We start from the raw sequence: 14315 nt of genomic DNA, 5'->3' as shown, positions 1-14315 counted from the left end.
CTTTATAGAACAAATCCTGCCATATATCCCATATCAAAAAAATTAGGAGAATTTTTCTCAGACCTGTTTTATTTTGCCTGTAAAAGTCTGGTTCTGGGAGAGATCTTCTTCCTTCCATCCAGCTACCTCACCATCAAAAATCAACAGATTGTCTATTTCTGTATAACTGAATCACTGTGCTGTATATTTATATTTCGATAAATTCTTTTAAAACAATCAACAGATTGTCAGATTTGTGATGAACAAGACAAGTTGCAGAAACATATAATTCAATTCAGTGTTTCTAATCTGATGGGTTTGTCCCAGTCTAAGTTCTTACACCCTTCAGAGTAAACTTGTGCTTCTTATATATATTTACACTGTAATCCAAATTTTTGTACTTACTTTTTTCTAAATGGCATAATTACACCATAATTTTCAGAATTACAGTGGGTGCTGTGGGGAATTTTAGACATGAAAAAAATCATTCACTTGAGGAGGCACCCTAAAATGAAAAAAAAATCCAATGATTTGTTTCTTTGTTTGGTTGATTGGTTGTTTTTTATTGGAATGGGAAAGTTTCCAAAAGAAATTCAGGGTCCAAAATTACTTCCTTAAAAGATTCCTTGGTTTAAGCAAATTTTAAAAATGGGGAAAACTTAAAACTCTCACTAGAGCCTCCCAAATCTCAACTTAAGCTTAACAGCTTTCTCTTACTGGTCTTCTTCCCTCATTCTATGCTCCTTTATTACCTGCTGCCCCTACTCCTTTTCTGTCCTGTTCCCCTTCTCTTATGACCAGCTAGAAAGCCAGAAAGCTCAATTACATCTTAAACTCCCTTCATAATAGGGAAATGCCCTTATGGCAAAACTTTCCAAATCCTCAACAAGACAAGGAAACATTCAGATGAAGATTTAGAATAATTTCGGGAACACACATGCTATGATTCTCACATCTGAGTCAATTATTTCATATGTTAGTGGAAATCTCAGATGCAGATGCAAAAAAGAAAAGCACAAAATTGAAAGGTAGGCTGAGAAGGTCCTGAGGATGACTTAAATGGATCCCAAACTGCATATGAACACAGAAGGGTTTAGAAAAAATATACATGTTTGGCATGGTATTTTAGCTGTTACCTTAATTGTTTCCTATGAAAATAGACTGGACTTGAATTCAGGCTATAAACAAAGAGTTAGTTCACTGGAGACTTTAAATAGGCTCTTTGGAAACTTTAGGCATACAGGAGTAGATCAGAAGCAGATGTGATTCCAGCCCTCTTCTAACTTTTCATGAATGATTGTGAGTCAGAAATAGGGAATGTAATACATAGCAAATTTGTCTTAAACATTTTTTACCAAAAGAAATACCATTGTGCTGAATGGCTGTATTGAAACATAAGGGGATATGGAGGGATTTGAGTCTAAAACTAGGATGGAGTCTTGTAAATCATGCTTTGAAGCTTGGATTTCACCATGTACTAGAGTCAAACTTTTGAAGATGTTTACGTTGTAGCTGTTTTAAATGTGACATGTAAGACATAATCAGATTTAAGAATTAGAAAATTTTCTTTTGAGGTAGCATTAAAGATTGAAAGAGTACAAGACTAGACTCACTGGGCAAGTAGTCTGTGTGACTTAGAAACATTCTCTCTAAATTCAAAACATTTCCATCTCATATATCAAAACTGCTGTCTCTTCATAAAGTCAACCCATCTCATATGTAACCAATAGAAATATTTTACAGGTGAACACTTGACCATATTAACTACTCTCAAAAATTTTTCACAACTTGCTAGTTCTTAAATTAAAACTTCTAATACTTTTCAAGATTTTTCATGCATCTTGCTCAACAAAGTTCACCCACTCGTACAATACATCTTTTAGGGATGTATGTAATATGTAGCACATATACAAACTATATATCATACATCTGCCAGTTTTGCCTGCCTCCTGTGTAGCACACCCTTTATTCTACCTTGTTAAACCTCTATTTTGCAGTTTCACAACTGCCTTAGCACGGCTGGTCTTCCCAATTCTGTGCCTCTATGATATTTTCTCTACTGAACTTTACTTTTTCAATCTCCAACGGTCAAAATCCAATTCATCCTTTAAGACCACAGTCAAAAATTACTTTTCAAATTTTGCTTCCCCAAAACTCCTAGTGATAATAAATTGTTATTCTATTATTTTGGGGGTAGCTATATTGTGACACTGTGAGTTCTGAAGGGCATAAACACTTTTTCGTGTATCTGTATAAACTCCAGGGCCTAAAATCAGGTAAATATACAGTAAACTTCAATGAATGTATGAATAAAGAGTAAACGGATAGATTGACTGATGCATAATCATTTGTATAAAGTTTCCCTTTTTCCCTTCATTAAATGATAAGTAAATGATTCTCTGAGCAAATGTTTTACTTCCTATGTAATGACTTCCTCACAATACACAGTACAAGTCTAGCAACACAGTGAGTAATCAATACCCACTGTTGACTGTTGAAGTAAAATAAATTTACAAAACAAGCCAGGCTTGTTTCTAGTAATGTAACTCCCCTTGGTGATTTTTGGCATGCTAAGTGAAATCACCACAGGAAAGTTTAAGAATGATATACTGAATATTCCAAGTGAATGTTGTACTTTCAGATGTAGCACCATTGACTGCACTTGTTAGCGATATTGAAAATTAAGTAAGTCTCAAAAGTGAGAAAGTTCTGGCTGGCATTAATGATTCAGCTATTTGTCTCTTTCCCTTTAGGACCAAGTACACTGATGCCATTACACTGAATTAAATGAAACTATACAGTTAGAAATGACTTTCTTCAAATGCATTATAAAAAGGAGACCTGGCTGATAATTAGTAAGAATAATATGATGTAGGAGAGAAGTATACAGGCCTCCTGAAACAGCTTCCACTAATATTGCTGAAGTCAGGAAATTATTATTTTCCATATTTTTAGTGGTTATTGTATTTCATCCTCCTATGATTACTTTGGCCATGTTAAATAATACTATTCTGAACTTGAGTTGTAACATAACTAGAGTATTATATAATATACATATAAATATTAATACACACACAAAGCACACAGATGTATATTCACACGCATAGTATATATATGTATGCATATGTGTGATATTAGCATATATATAGGATATTAATAATTGTTACATACTGAGATTCACTTAAGGAGCAAGCTATGATTCAAAAAATATGCTGTATTAAATGTATTACATGTAAAAAGCATTATTTAATATGAGAATATATTATGTTTCATTCCATGATTATTTCTTGAGAAAGGAATGAAAATATTGAAATTTTAAGAAACTGCTCAAGTTTATAAATTGCTAAATATATGCAAAGCACTAAAATATTAACTATGTGCCAAACACTTAGAAATATATTAGATCACCATTAAAGAGCCTATTTTTCCATAGAAAAACAAAAGAATTTTAGCCTGAATATGAATACTTGTATACTACATTTGGATTTACTATTTCTTTTTTTTTTTTTTTTTTGCGGTTTGCGGGCCTCTCACTGTTGTGGCCTCTCCCGTTGCGGAGCACAGGCTCCAGACACGCAGGCTCAGCGGCCATGGCTCATGGGCCCAGCCGCTTCGCGGCACGTGGGATCTTCCCGGATCAGGGCACGAACCCGTGTCCCCTGCATCGGCAGGCGGACTCTCAAACACTGCGCCACCAGGGAAGCCCTGGATTTACTATTTCAATTTAAAAAGAAATCCTTATTTCCTTAAGTTATGGCTTTCTTTTTCTCCAATGTTTTTTCTATTTGAAATATTAATTCTGATATAGAAGAGCTCCTTTTTCTCCTGACAAATACCAATTATTGAGTTAATCTAAATAAAAAAAGGACATCCTCCACCAAATTATAATATAAAAGCAATATATTTCAAATAATAGAAATATTATAAATTTATTTCCCACCTTTCTTCTTCACTCTCTTAATCATAAAAAAATCCATAAATTGTTTTAGTTTGTCTTTCACATTATATTCTCTAAAATACATAGTCTTCTCATTTTCTCATTTTCTACTTTTCTTTCTACTAAAGCATCAGTCAATACATCTCATCAGGGAGAGGTGACTGTTTTGTTTGGAAGTAATTCTCCATACTCAAGAATTATGTTAGTAATCACATTCTGAAAGAATGTGTTTCTACTAGCTGTACTGCAATGGGCCCCGGATTTCCAATTTACAAGTTTTAAATTTCCAACTTACAAGCTTACTGTTTACTGTGCTATACAACAAAAAGTAGTTATCATAGAAACTAATTCATTGCATAATACTCTCACCATCAACTAGATTCACAACATCACCTAGTTTTTGGAAATAAAGTAAGAAATAGAACAAGCAAGATTTTATTCTTTCCTTTTTAAAATGGGAAACATGGAAAATAGAGAGGATCAGAGTCACGTAGGGCTCTGACAAATTGAAAATATAAAACCTTTGATTTTCAGTCTTTATCAATCTTATTTAAATAATTGATGATAGGAATATATACAGATGTGTCTATGTAAGTATATATACTGGGACTTGAAGAAAATTATTAATTTGCCTCTGTTCTCTCACTTTCTGTTTTTATTCATATGAAAAAAATTCAGTATGTTTCATGTAGGTTTTCATCCTGCAATAACGAATAGATTTTAGATATACTTCTGGATTAACTGGCCCATAAAGGGATCAGGGTGACCATGGACAGTCAACAGTAAAAGGAAATAGGCTCATTTAAGTCATATTTCAAAAGGTAGGGAGAGAATTTCCATGAAAATCTGACACCTTGTGCATTCACTTTTCTGTTTTACTTCTCTACCTAGCTCAGGTGAATATGCAAATAAAATTAAGTCAATTGCTAGGATTAAGTCAACTGCACAATCCACCCTTAATTTACTAAGCAATTCAGGTCAAGGAGGAAAATGAGGCAAAGAGAAGAAAACTTGTTCAAGTGGAAGCACCAAATTTTGAACCAAGATGACTTGGCTCCAGCATTACTATTGTTAACAGGTATGTTTGACTATATAGAGCAGCCATGGTCTATTACCATGTTTCTGAAATCTCTTCCAGAAAAGGGAGGGAGATAGATTGAGACAGGAGCAGAGCAGCAGCAGAATGAAAACTGATCGTGAATTAACACAAAATTAGCAGTGTTTTCAAGACATTACTATAGGTTTTTAGTCCAACTTTATACAATGAAAGCATACTAAGGAAAATGGAAGGATGAGCCACTTCTGGTGAATTTCAGCAGAATAGAAACCATCTTTGCCTAAGATGTGGACTTAGGATATAACTAATGGCACGGTGGTAGTACTCATTTCATTTGGGTAAATTCCTCTTGAATTTCTTTTCTAAATAATACAGAATTTTATGGTGTACTACCTATTAGTCAGAATCTGGTTTTGCCAAACTAAAGCTGCAAGACAGTGTAGTCTCTAAAGAGTTACAAACTGAAAGCTTCATATGATGCACTAGAACCTAGAAAGAAGCAAATAAAACACAAATAGTGTAAACAATGCGAACAACCAATTTGTATCTGCTTCCTATCTAGTAATTTATTTCATAACTAATAGTATGAAAATATTAAATAAAGATCCTAGATAAGTAAGATTTTTATTTTGCGGCCATTTATACAGAGTAATTCCTGAAAATAGAGAAAAACTGGAAATAATGAAACATTTTGATATTGATTTTGTTTAAAACTGGTCAATGTGCTTTTTTTTTTTTTTTTTAAATGACTGATATCCTAACATTGTAACACCAGCACAATTCATGACATCACCTCTGGACTGAGACTGCCTTGCTCTGCCTTAGGTTGTATAGCAGTACCTCAACCTTTTTAGAGCAGATCTTAAAGTCACTCCATTGATTTAATGTGTTGGGTCACCTTCAATTTTATCTGTAAACTGACATCAGTAGTCTGATTTACTATCATTTTAAGACTTAGTTTATGCACTGACTGTAAAACCTTCTGGGGAAAATGTAAGGAAAAGGGAAAGTTATTCCAATATGCTTTAAATAGGGTGGCATGATATTATTTTAAGCTTTACAGTTGTATATGTCTGTGAAACAGCTTGTTTTCTTTCCAATTATCTTTCGTAAAAATGAAATATACTGTTTTTTATTCATAAAAGGCATGGAAAAAAATTAACTTTCAAAACACATTTTAAAAATATATTAGATACATTTAACTGCACAAATCATGTGAAAGTCTCATAAGCTGTACTTTTTCACAAGTACAAATAAATTTTCACAACTATTTAAAATGAAAATATATCTGAAAGCTGCAATGTTTTGCAAAGGAGGAACAGAACAGTTGTTAATTTATGTATGAGTTATCGAAATAGCCTGTGCCATGATTTGTGCTGTTAACTAAGACATTTTTAATTATTAGGGTAAAATCTCACAAAGTCAAAAGCTGAACAGTTGATCCTATTAAGAACTTATTTTCATTGCTCAGATGGCTGAATTTCTTAATTAGCTTTTACCGGATGAATCAGTGGAAACTGAGGTACATGTGATCAATACAAAAAATTTTATATACCCAGTTTTGGGAGCTTTTAAAAAACTGTGAAATTACCTATTTATCATATACATAATGTTAGTTACAATTTATATTTCAATACTGCACTTTAAATGGCCTAATTTTGCAAGACATACCATACACACACTCTTTTTGTTTGTTTTTTCCCAAGACCAAATGATACGATTAGCCTTATGTATTACCACTTCTCAATATTGATAATGATATAACATATATATATATATATAAATATTTCACTCACATAGGAAGAACAAATTAGAGTACTGGAATAGAAAAGGCTATTAAAATGTAAGTCTTTAATAAACTTTAGCTATTATTACTGATACCATTACTTTTTGGTTTTACACTGGAAATAAAGGTTCTAAATTCACTCATATTCTTTTTGTTTTGGTTAATCATTTAAAAATAGATAATGACTGCAATGTTTAAACGATATTCTCTCTATTTCTAAACAAAGAAATAAAAGAAGGTACATAAGTGTTGAAGTGGATGATTTTATAAATATTTATTACAGGTATATGAATAAACTTTAACTTTGAGTAGCTTTTAAAATGCTCCTTTCTACTAGTCCAGTTCAATTTTATTAAGTCATTCCTGAGATAAAATGAGGATCTTAGTCAATTGTATATGAGGCTTGATGTTAAAAATGTTAAATTACATTTCTGTCTGACAATAGACAAGTTATATTACCTAATTGCATTATCAGAAAGACAGCTGACTTCTCTTTTTGCAATAAGGGGTATTAACCCTCTTCTAGTAAATAGTAGGCCTTGTGTACGATGTTCTGTTGAATAAATGGAAAATAAAAAAAAAATCTATGAGATATTGGATCGCATTCATTGTATCACTTAGTAAATGGTAAACAATTTATAAACAATATATCAGACAGTAGTTTTATTAAACATATAAATAAAACCTGTAAATCTATATTTTCCAAGAAAAAGCTACAAATTTCATTTATAATGTATATTATTTTTCTAATATCTTATATATACACTATTTTTTATATATCTCACAGTGAACACCTACAACCAAAATGTGCATTCCTTAAACTTGGCACTGTGCACAGAGGTCCCTTCCAGAGCATGCATTTGACAGCAGGACGGCTTACTCTCACATGGTGCTCAAGGTTCTAGTGTGGTTTCATCATGATGCTTATTACGGGAGACCTGCTCACCAATGGCAGAGTCATTTTATTTCCTTACTATTTCTGGGTTTCAATGGGTTATTTTTCCCATTGAGTCTTTTTTAAATTATGTTAAATTCAATTAGTTTGTTTACCAAATATCACTTTTTACATTAATCACATTTACTACATTTACTACTGAATGCCTCAATGGATAGCCTTTTATTCATTATTAAGGACAGCCTTTTATTCAGCATTAAGACTGGGAGCTACAAACTCTTGTGACATTATCATAGCAGTATCTCTAGCAATGATACTTCTACCCAGTAATGATCCTGAGATATATAATAAAAATGTACTGCACATTTTTAAAAAAATTGTCTTCAGTTCTGAAGATGGCTTCTACAACTGCTTATTTATAAGCATAAAGTAAAACCTTCTGTAATTTATTGAAATTCTCATTTCCTAATAAAATCTATATATACAGATACAACTATATTAATTTACTCAGGTAATAGATTTCATGGGACCAACTTAAGAACATGTTCCCACAGATCAGGAAAGAACGTACCATTTTAAGTTAGCTTTGAGAACTAAATGTGATAATGCATAAAACGTTTTTAGCATGGGACCAGGCACATATTAGTCAACAAGTATTATTTCTGTGCTGTTTTGATAGAAGATAGCTATTACAGCTAATGTTTAATAAAGACAGTTTCTAACTTTAAACTGAAGGATTTACATAACATAAGGGAAATGTTATTCTTGGATTAAAATTCCAGATTTTAAATGGGATTTAATAGGATGCAGCCTGGATATAGTGAGCATTCTTTAGCACTTCAAAATAATGGCTAATACTTACTTGGTGCTTACTGTATGCTAGGTACTGTTTCATGTGCTTTGCACACGACCTAATCTCAACAACATGCTTAAGAGATAAGTATTACTACCAACTTACAGGTGAGGATACTGACGCACAAAGCTACTAAATAACTTCACCTATAGATTACTAAGTGGCAAGGCTGTTTTTGCACCCAGGCACCTAGTTTGTTCACCTTGTTTCTCTTTATTATTATAACATTGATAATAGGGAGATTACTTTGAAATTTCCCTGTAACAGTTTCATTACATTGTCATTATTATCTTTCTATCTTGGGATTAACACTTTGTAGGGGGACTTGCTTTGCCTTTTCTCCAGCTGCGCCACTCCGCTGAAGGAAAAGATTTTGGTAACCAAGAAGAATTATCTGTGTAGAATCTGTATCCACTATTCCCTGCTCTAGATCACACTAGACTACCTGTCTCCAGGGCCTTATGTGCCTCTTACTTAAGTCCATCTCTTCGGGCATACTGGTATGCATACCTGTAGACCTGAAGGGTAGCCAAGATTTAGGGAAGGTGAAGGGTGTTTGGAAACGTGGGCTGGAATGTCCACCAATGTGCACAAAGCCCCTTGTGGTATAGAGAGGAAATGGCCAGGCTGACAATCAGGGTAGGGGCCTGAAGTCAGCTTCCTCCAGACTCCATGATTTTGTATCAAACTTCAAGGAGTATAAAAATTCCAAATTCCAGTATATGTATAACTGAGTCACTTTGCTATACACCTGAAACTAACACAACATTGTTAATCAACTATGCTCCAATATAAAATAAAAATTTATAAAAAAGAAAGAAAATAGTAGATATGACTTGAAGATATGATAGATGGGAATCATAATGAAATATAAATGGAATACAATGGAGCAGAAAAATGAAATGTTGAAAACACATGTAATGATTAAAAACAGAAAAGCCTGTAATAAAGTAAAATCTTAAAAAAACTTAAAAAATAAAGAAAAAATAAAAATATGTTTATCAATGTTTAAGAAAAAAATTCCAAATTCACAACTGATTTCTCAGGACTTATAAAGAGATATTTATCAAATTGAAGAATAGAAGTTCATTAGCTTAGTTTAAAACTTTTAAGTATTTACACATGATAATGGACACATGGACCAATAAATATGTTATTTTCCCAGACTCACAAATATTAGGGGAGGGCCTGATTTTCAAGCATGCAGTTATATTTCATGTACAATATATCATAACAGGATTTGATTGTTACTTCATATTCTTTACCTACTAGGTATAAGAAAGACTTATTTTCTCTGCAATGAATATTAATATAATTAATGCTTTAAGAGAGAGTATAGCACATGATAGAAATTTACTTCATGTTGTTTATTGAATAACTGGTAGACTATTTTTAGAGACATTAAAACAATTCTCTCACATTGTCTCATTTATCATCAGAATATCCATGAGTTCAGATAGTCATATAAAAAATAGAAAAGAGGACAACTCACTCTGGATGGCATTCAGAATCAATGTTAGAAATCTCTAGGCACTCAGATTTTTAGTTAATATTGCCTAACTTAATTCTAATGTCTTTTCTGTCTTTAAACTGAGATTGCCTTAATTTTATCATGGGAAAAAGTGGTGTCAGTAGAAAAACATGAATGTGAATAATACTTAGTATTAGGAAATTATTAAGATTCAGTCAATGCCATATAGAAAATTGAGCTTTTTCTGGTTAAAGACACTAAAAAATTAAATGTCAACAATATTTTAGCTACTTTCTAAGACAGCAATATCTTTCTAGGCTATTTTCATATACATCCAATGACCATTCCTTAATTATAAGGCATTATACCGTTTTACTATGCTTTAAGTATATCACACCTGATCTTTGATAATGCAACTTCTAATTATTCTAATATGATAAAATAATGAAATTTAAAAGTTAATTCCCATGGCACCTTGATTTTATTCCTCTAGTGCTTAGCAACATTCTAGGAAATGAGTTTTGCAAATATTGTTTAAAAAACACTTTTTTCCCATCTTCTTTCCTACAATGTATTCTCCATTCTCCAATCAAGGATAGGAAAGGCTTTAGTCAAATTAATTCGGGGTCCACGGAGATACCACTATTGAAGAACGGAAGGTGTACGGCTGAAATGGTTTGGGGGGCCTGACAACAAAGAACGCGAGGTGGATCTTGAGAAATTTAAATTAAATTTTAAATGTTTGAGAAGGAATCACAGTCCCTTGGAGTTATGGCAGCACACTAATGAGATCAATGGAAACGCTAATTCCTCAACTAAAGAACTGTGCATTAAATAGCTATCCCAGACTGCATCTGTGTCATTCACCTCTTCATTTATTTAATAAGTATTTTATCAAGTGCCCACTATATTCCAGGCAATGTACTAATTGCAAAATACACAAAATAAAATTTGAACCCTTACAGAGTTTCAAAAACGAAAGTGTGCTATTTATCAAATAAATACTCAAATAATTATATAATCTCATAATTTGATAAATGTTGCAAAAGGAACAATTTTGCTAAAAAAGAAAATTAAGAGATAGATGGTTGCCTTTTTGAGGAAGTGATACTCTAGATATAAATGGTAAGGAGTATTCAGGTAAAGAAAGAGGAAGGAACACTTCAGGCCAAGGAACAGTATGCAGAGGCAGTGGGATGGGAAACATGCTGGCATATCTCCATATGCCAACAGCTACTTGCATTGTTTCCATGAAATCATCATTACAAAACTAGGCTTGTGACATGCCAGATTAGACATTTTTAGTCTACAAAAAGACTCAAATAAGTATTATTGATTCAGGCATCAAAATTAAATTATGGTCCTTAAACATGTAATAAATAGCACTGTGTACGCTGCCCATAACTATCACCAGGTTCTTTCTATGTGTGCTAAAAACTTAAAGATTAAGGGATACTATTTATTGATACTATGCTATTTATTATTCTAGCAAATTTAAATAACAAAATCTAAACTTCATTTCATGGGTGTAATCATACTGAAATGAAAGAACACGGTAGGATTTGTGTATCCTTCAACAAGCATTTGCTGAGCGTCTTATGTGTTTGGTGATGGGAATAAAGACTAGTAAAATGATCTTCATTAAATTGAGAGGAAGAGAGGTAAGGTATGCCAACAAATGAGTCTGAAGGAGAAGGAAAGTGTGAAAGTACATATAAGGTAGTAGCTTGAGCAAAAGCAGGGCAAGAAGGCAGCTTACTTTTATTTTTAAGACTGGATCAGCCTGCATATGTTTTAGGATGAAAGAAAGCTAGTGAAGTGGAGAGACTGAAGGTACTAGAGAGATGGAAAAAACCTGAGGGGTGGAGACCCAAGAGAAGGAAAAAATGATTGAATAAAAGCAGATGTGGAAACGAAAGTTTTGAAAAGGTAAAATTCGCAGGTAAGTTTTGAAATAATAAAATGAAATAATAAAAATGTTCAGATATGGTTTGTGATAGTAAATACCTACTCCATCAAAGTTAAGGTCATGTTCTGAAAATTCAAGGCCAGCGTAGTCTATGTTACTCAGTTTTGTGTCCTCAATGAATAAATGAGAAATGAGGAATAGAGATTTCTAGATTTGAGTAGACTGGTTCAAGTTAAAACAAAATTACATTTCTTCCTCTTTATAGCTTTGGTTTACATCTCCTAAGTTGGTTATTATTATTACTATCATTAATATTACTATTATTATCTGGAAGGGCATTAATTAAATTTTGCAGTTTTGTTTTTTAATTTTATAATGAAACCTAAAATTATGACTAAAGAAATGTTAATGCTAATATTTTGGATTTGTGACAGCTTTTTCTTCTTTTAACATAAAAGGTAGTTGAAAGCATATACAATATTTCTCTACATGCATCAGCAAAACCATTTATATACTGGATATTGTGAGGTTTTGCTTTATGCATAAAAAGTTCAGAGTAAACTTGATACACTGTTAATATTTAAATATGTGTTTGTGCCATCCACATGTCAACTTGCATTGCACATAGTAAACAGCAAATAAACACAGGCTGAATTGAAGGGTACCATTTTTTACTTTTATTTTTGCATGATCTCTTAATATTTCTTTTATTTTTCTTGGGTATTTTTCTTTGAATTTTTACAGCTTCAGGTTTTTAAAACTTAAATTATGTGGAAAGAAATATAGGTAACTGGTAAATATAAAGCCTAAGAATAATGGCGTCAAATATTATCAAACACCAGTATTATACTCATTAATCAGGCAGGTACAATATTTATTCATGTATACTAGAATGTATTTAATGTACATAATTATTTTCATGATAAACCTTTGCTACAGGAGTTTTTTCCAATACTAATAATTTAAGTCATGTCTCCAGTCTTTGAGAGTTTTCACAGTATTTGGGAAAAAAAACAACCTATATAAATATAAAAACAAGTAAAATGGTTTTGGTTCTAATCGTTAAATTATATTTTCTTATTTTTGTTTCAAAATTTACAGACATTTGTGTCATACTTAATCATCTTTTGCCTTTTTCTCCAGTAACTGCCCCCCTCTAATTGGCACCTTGGTAACAGTAGTCCAAAGTGTCCAAATTCTTATCCCTCTGCTACTGAATAAAGACCTGCTGGGGAATTGTTTTTATCAAATTGATTTTACACCCAAATGAAGGATGAACTCCCCCCAACCCCCTTTCCATCCTAAAAAAATGCTAAGCCTAAAATTACCGAACAAATTAAAATGGGTATATGCTATTTGAGGTTTGGGGGTGTTTTTTTTTTTTTTTTTTTCCTGATACTCTGACATGCTATACCATTTTTTTAATGTAAAAATCTCTGAAATTTTTCATAGATGTTTAGGAATGCCAAGGAACATTCCTTTTAAATGTTTGATAGGGCACTGCTGATTACCCCAGGCCATCTATTTCTCAGCACTAGGACCACAGAAGCTAATACCACAATTGGTTTCTTTTCTGCTCTTGGATTCAGTGCTCAGCAGCAAGTATACACACCCATTTGTCTTCTCCCTTGTTAAGCAACTGCCCACTACTCTGCAAAATCACAGAGATGAGAAGGTAGTTTTAGTTGTGCACACTGGAATGTTTGTGACTCAAGCTAGCGTCTTGTGTTGGACACTTGTAAACACTCTATTTTTCCCTGATCTCAGAAAGGAGTCTTGGTCTTCTATTTGATTTCTACTGTGTTTGCTCTTGAGGCAGAGAAAATACAATGAACAGCAGCTTGGCTTTTCTGAGTTTGTCTAGTGATGGAAAAAATAAGAATGTAGATCCTTACACAGTTCAATAGTATTTCCTGTTGATGATACAGAGCTCTTGTTCAGAGGGAACTCGTTCAAAGAATGGAATCTTAAGATAAAGAAGAAAGAAGCACAGGGAATAAAGGAGATAACAGCACCCCCAGACTTAAATAGTCAGTGATCTGAAAAGCTGAGAAACACCTTTAGGCTTGTTGTGATCTATGACCTTATGACATTGAGTTTATGGACTCAATTTTTAATTGTTATCAAAATGTATACTAGAATGAGGGAAACATTATTTTTATGGATAAGATAATTACGCTTTATTTAAAATAGACCCCAAAAGAGATATCTATGACAAAAATTTAATTATATTGAAAAGATACAGGAAATGCCTTTTCAGTTTTCAGTTAATTGTTTATTATTCTTTTGATAACTTTGCTATCTGATAGATATGTACCACATGTTACCAGGTTGCTAATTTGTTGAACTGGAATAGAATTCTATGATAAGTAGAACTCAGAATTAAGTTTATAATTTATTTTACTTACAGATAGGACATTTTACTTAC

This window comes from Stenella coeruleoalba (assembly GCF_951394435.1).
Source record: "Stenella coeruleoalba genome assembly, chromosome: 8".
Lineage (NCBI taxonomy): Eukaryota > Metazoa > Chordata > Mammalia > Artiodactyla > Delphinidae > Stenella > Stenella coeruleoalba.
Note: the sequence above shows the minus strand (reverse complement) of the source record.